Below are 6,000 nucleotides of genomic sequence, written 5' to 3'. Positions count from 1 at the left end.
TGCCAGAACACAGCATTCACATTTTTAAGGCTACTGAATTCTGGCACTTGGTAATATTGTGACGTAGAACCTGCTTTCTTTTGATTAAACAGTGAATCATAAGATCTATTCTTTACTGTCGTTGTAGAGTGCCTCATTAAAATCACTATGAAATTGGTAATTCCTTGAATTTGGAGACAGGTCATTACAAAATATTACTTTGATATTTTCAGTCTCATAGTCCTTTGAAGTAAAATAGGGAAATTGAGTGAGATGCTTATATGTAGTGAGAAAACAGATAACCTTTCTTTGCAAACAGAAAATGATCTTATGCATATTCAGATAAATATTTGAATGGAAGATTGTTTCTGAAGTTGGTTTTAGGGTGTCTTTTTGTTCTTTTTGTTTGTTTATTTGCTTGCTCTCGTTTGTTTTTGTATTTAACAAATGCTTTAGAGAATATTTCAAACTTGCTAGATAGAGATGCTATGTGTGATATAATCCAGATTAGCCATGACCAAACTTTTCTAAATGAACATTTTTCATGTGGGCAATAGTATATCCCTTTACCACCTGATTTTTAAACAAAGACTTTCTAGAAGTAATGTGGTTTCACAGCCTACACCACGCATCACAGCTTTGTTTGGAGGCCTGTTCTTGTACTGATCTATTGTCTTAAACAGTAGAGCTATATAAGTAAGAGATTCAAACAGACTTTCTAACAAAACACTTGTTCATAAAATTCACAGTAACTGAATGAAAGTCATAGTGGCTAGGTGAATTCATATGCAAAATATATCTATACCAGCATTATCTTCCTAGGCAACCACGAGTGTGCTTCAAAATGTATCCTACTGGAAAATGATATTCTTGAGTGTTGTTAATATTCTGGTGACAGAAGAGAAAAATGTGAAAATTACTTGTGCAACAAATTACAAAAAATGGAAAGAATGTACTTTAAGAATTCTAGAATTGAGAAATATCACAGAAACAGTAATTAAAAAGAAGGTACAAATAGAAGTTGTGCTAAAACTGTAACTATATATGAATCTTTTTTTTTTATTTTATTAAATCAAACCAGAAATTATTTCTGCAATCAGTTTTTAGTTCTTAATTTGGACAACCATTAATACATCTCAAGGCAATTTAACTATTTATTCAAATAGTATTTCATTTAAATATTTCCAGTTTGTTTTTAGACTTCTGTTAAAGAATCTAAATTTAAGCTCTCTATTTTTAGTCTTCCAGATTTTATTTTGAGATTTTATTAATTTTCAGATTTTATTTTTTATTTTTATTTTACATCTTTAAAGTATTCAGGCTGAACTCTTCTATTCCATGCCTATACGTAAAATTATGGACACTTCAGGACACAGCTTTATGCTTGGACTTTGCTGCTTTAGCTACATGCTTAAGTAGAAGCATTCTCATCACCTATCCTTCCTAATAATATCATAAGCATATTTTCCTTAGAGAGAAAGAGCTTTCCATTTCTGTAAGTAATAAAACACGCAGGGAAGGTAGGAAACCAGCATGGCTGAACAAGGACCTGCTGGGCAAAATTAAACAAAAGAAGGAAATGTACAGACAGCAGAAACAGAGCCTAGTCCAGTGCCCTCTCAACGAAGAACCTTTCCCTAACGCCCAGCCTGACCCTCCCCTGTCCCAGCTCCATGCCGTTCCCTCGGGTCCTACCGCTGACCCCAGGGAGCAGAGCTCAGCGCCTACCCCTTCGCCCCCCTCATGAGGGGGCTGCAGGCCCCCATAAGGCCTCCCTCCCCTCAGCCTGCTCTGCTCTGAGCTGAACCAAGGGACCTAGCCCGCTCTTCATATGTCTTCCCCTCCAGACACTTCACCATATTTGTAGCCCTCCTTTGGACATATAATACTCATATATGCATAATATATATAATAATTCAGTTTCACCCTTTGGCACACATACAATGTTTGTTTGTTTTTTTTTGTTGTTGTTGTTGTTTTTGGTTTTGTTTTTTAATATATATATCTAGGTAAGTAGGATATTCTTTCCTGGCACTCCAGCCCAGTGTTTAAGATTTATACCTCAGTCAGTACAGTAGAAAAGCATACTGACTTAGTCACACTTGTGAAAGCGGATCTCTCTCCAATTAAGGGAGTGACCTCCCTAGGGGAAAAAAAGAAAAAAAAAGGAAAAAAATACAAGAAGGAAAAAAAAAAAAACAAGAAAAAAAAAAAAAACAAGCTCCCAAACCCATCTCCTCCTCTCTTCCCCTCAGAAAGCACCACCACAGATCGAGAAAAAAAAAAAAAAAGCAAAAATTAATAATAATAAAAAATGTGTTTTAGTGGAATGAATGCTCATGAGCAGTTACAATATTCTACATGTATTCCTGGAGTGCATTTTCCAGTGTAGTTTAATTAGAAATTAATTGCTTTGTACTCCCCAAGATGGCTTTGCAACATGAGACAAATTGTAGTACACAAGGACAATTAGAAAGTTCACTAAAATATATTTCTGATCCAAACATAGTCACTGACAAATATATAACTGTATACACTGCCACAGCAGTGTAAAATCTGTTGATTTTCTGTTCCTTTCTCACATACTTATTCAGGTTCATTTCTCAGTCGTTACAAAGCTCTATGAGGTTTAGGGACAGTGCTTGTACTTGGTCTTCATTATATTTATTTTTCTTCCCTTTTTTTTTTTTTTCCCTGCTATTAGGCCCCCTACTATAAATGTGGAGAATGTTAGCTTTACCTTGCCATCTGATTTAATTTTGTCAAAATGGTAGTCACACAAGTCAAAGTCGTGTGTTCCTCATATGGAACACACCAGGCACAATCTTTAGAATGCATGTCTGAACCTGCTGATTTGCATAATAGAGAAATTTATTGAAATTTCATTTCATGGAATGGAATGAAAATTAATTAGGTATACAAATATAGATTCTGATATAGAACTGTTCCACCTGAATAAAAGTGGTGGATTCTGTTTCATTTCCAAAACAACCAAAGCAGATGTTATTCAGTTCAAGTGCTTGAACAGAAAAAGAGTAAGACATGGGGAAAGGAATTAATAGACAAGAATAACAAGAGTTATCTGTGTCCTCAGCTGGACACTAGACCATGTAGTGATATGAGTGTAGTGTGAAGAGACAGATTACAAGAATATAACATTAGGGAAGACAGCTTAAGATGCTAAGGGAATGGCAGTAAGTGCTTGACACTAAGACAGACAGGGAAACAATCCTTTGACAGGTAAGAATCAAATGAATTCCCTAAGGCACCACCAAATTATTTCACACAAAGCTAGCAAACAAGTGTAATGTGGCTAACAACATTCAATCATTACAGCTGAAAGATATGTTTCTTTATACAAATAATCTGCATGTTTGTACTTTTATGAGAATGGGATTCTGGATATGATGGTTTATGCATTGCTGGGAATTATGTTATTGCCAGTTTAATGGACTTATTGGATTATTCTGTGTAAAATTTTATATGCTTAATTTGTGTATTTTCTCTTCATATATATATATACATATATATATATATGTCCTCATAGGAGATGCAGATATTTGAATTTCTATTCTGGAGTCAACACAAGCTTTAAATGTTAAAGAATAATTCCCCAAATAGCACAGGTAGTATAGGTCTTTCCTGGATCAGACAGCTTGATATAATAGCCCCTCTGATTCTAGTTGGTTAAGCAGATAAACAAATATAAATATCTAATGCTGATCTGAAAACATGAAAGAAAATAAAACTATATCAGTTCCTCTGAAAACCAGAGCAAAATGTCTTTTTATTTCACCATGATCTGCTGTATTCTCTACTACTAAATATTCACCACCAAAAATTACTCAGTGAATTTAATTAAGGACACTAATTTTACTGAAAGATTTTGACAAATGTCTATTCCGCTAATTTGACAAGAGAGAATTTGGGATGTCATGAACGAAGTGTATTTTTTGTCATTCACAATTTATTTAGTTGTCCCTGCATAAAGCTTTTCCCACACAATATATGAGAAAAATTTACTTCATCATCATAGATCAACTTGAAAGCATCCTAGATGGGTAACTGTTGATTTGATTGAATGTAGAAGTTAACAAGAAGATGGCAACCCGGAGTGGAAGACACTCTAAGGTGAGTAAATCTAGAAATCTTGCAGAGAAAACAAAAACAAAATTAGATCTAATACTTAGATCAAATAAGAGCATTTCTTAAGTTCTTGCTGTCTTTTTAAGTTCCCATATATAGAAGACTATAAAATGTAAATCATACAGTTCAATAGGTTTTATATTTTTATATACATTTCATGCTACATACATGACACTGGCCCTGTTATAACTGTAAATTAAAATACCATTCCATGTTTCTTAAGTCTATGTATTTTTCAAGGTGACTAAAATTTTATATGCCATTATATGCACTATACAGTCTAGATTTGGCAACATTCAAGAAAAGATTTCCCAGTGCGCCATGGACGTTATGATAAGAGGAAGGAAGAGAAACACGACATTTTATCTTAGGTTCCCATGTTGTTTTCATACTTCAGCGTATAAATACATCTAGCCATTCCAACTAAAATTGCTACTGATAGGCACATACCAACATAGTTGGATGCCAGAAGGAATTTGCATCTTGTTAAATGTCTATGGAAGAAGAGAAACCAGTAAGTCCTGATCCCAATTTCTAAGACACGAGTTTCAAAAGTCACATAAAGACTGTTGTCTACAAGATGAAAAAATAGCAATTGTCTCCATTTTACAAACTGATTTATTTAGTTAGTTAGTTAGTTAGTTCAGAATTCCTACAGCTTTCACTTCAGAAATAGTATATTAAAACATATGTAACAGTTGAAAGCAAATTATTTCTAGACTGTAGAGGAATGATGAAAAAATACATGGCAATAGATATTATGCAAAAGCCTATGCAGATAAATACTTAAACTGTTACATGGCAAATTATATGCACAGGCATTTAATTTTGCTTTCCATCTGTCCATTGACATCCCACAATAACAACAAATGTCATAGTGAAAAGATTTTTTTTAAAAAAATCAGAGCACTTGCATGACCTCATAATCACCCTAAAGACATGTGAGAATATTTTTAAAATAACAGGCAAGGTAGTAAAGAAGGCAGTTTTCAAAGAAATTGTGCAGGTATATGAAAAATTAAACCCTAATCAAATAAAATACCCAATAGTTGAAACAGAGAGAAGGTCCGTTACCAGCTTTAAGAGAAGAGACAACATGGAACAGTTTGCCTGAAGCTTTTTCAAGGACGTTGAAAAACAGAAGTTTCACAAAATTAGGACATGATTTAACATCCCTTATTCACATTCCTATTATAATACATAACACACAGTACTGTATTTTTAATATGTCTTGGAGTATCCCACTACAATTTTAATTTCCTTCTCACCTTTTCTCTTTGTCATAAAAGCTAATTTTATTTTTAATTTTATAAGCTAAGAATTGTTCAAAGTCATGCATTTCTATGATGAAATTTTCAGTGTATATAAACATGGGATTCATAGTTAGTAACATGTAGTAACTCCGTATATTGCCCTCACTCCCCTCTCTCCCCCCTTCTTCCCTCCGAATTTTGGTCTCTCTTATTTTTCTTTCTGCTTAAGTTATTCAAGAAGTTTGCATAATAAAGCACCTTCATCTTGTACTGTTCTAGTTGTAGCCCCTTAAATAAGATGATAGTAAGATATTTGTTTTAATACAATTTTTATTTGTTTTCATCATTTGCGTTTTTAATACAGTGGCTTTCATTTTAGGATCATAGCTCGGCTTATACACATATAAATAATGAACATATATATTTATATAATCAGCAGTGAGCCAATGAATACTCATGGAAGGGTCTTTGAAACTATTAATTGAGAATACAATATACCAATAAATAAACAGCTGTGGAGACTATCTCTGTATATTGCTTGCAGTTCTTTTGGATGGGTTTCATCTGACAAAACATAGCTGTTTATAATACTCTAAAGGAATGACTCTAAAGGATCATTTCA

The sequence above is a fragment of the Anser brachyrhynchus genome, assembly GCF_964034855.1.
Source record: "Anser brachyrhynchus genome assembly, chromosome: 3".
Taxonomy (NCBI): domain Eukaryota; kingdom Metazoa; phylum Chordata; class Aves; order Anseriformes; family Anatidae; genus Anser; species Anser brachyrhynchus.
The sequence above is the reverse complement of the archived record's forward strand: the minus strand, read 5'-3'. Positions refer to the sequence as shown.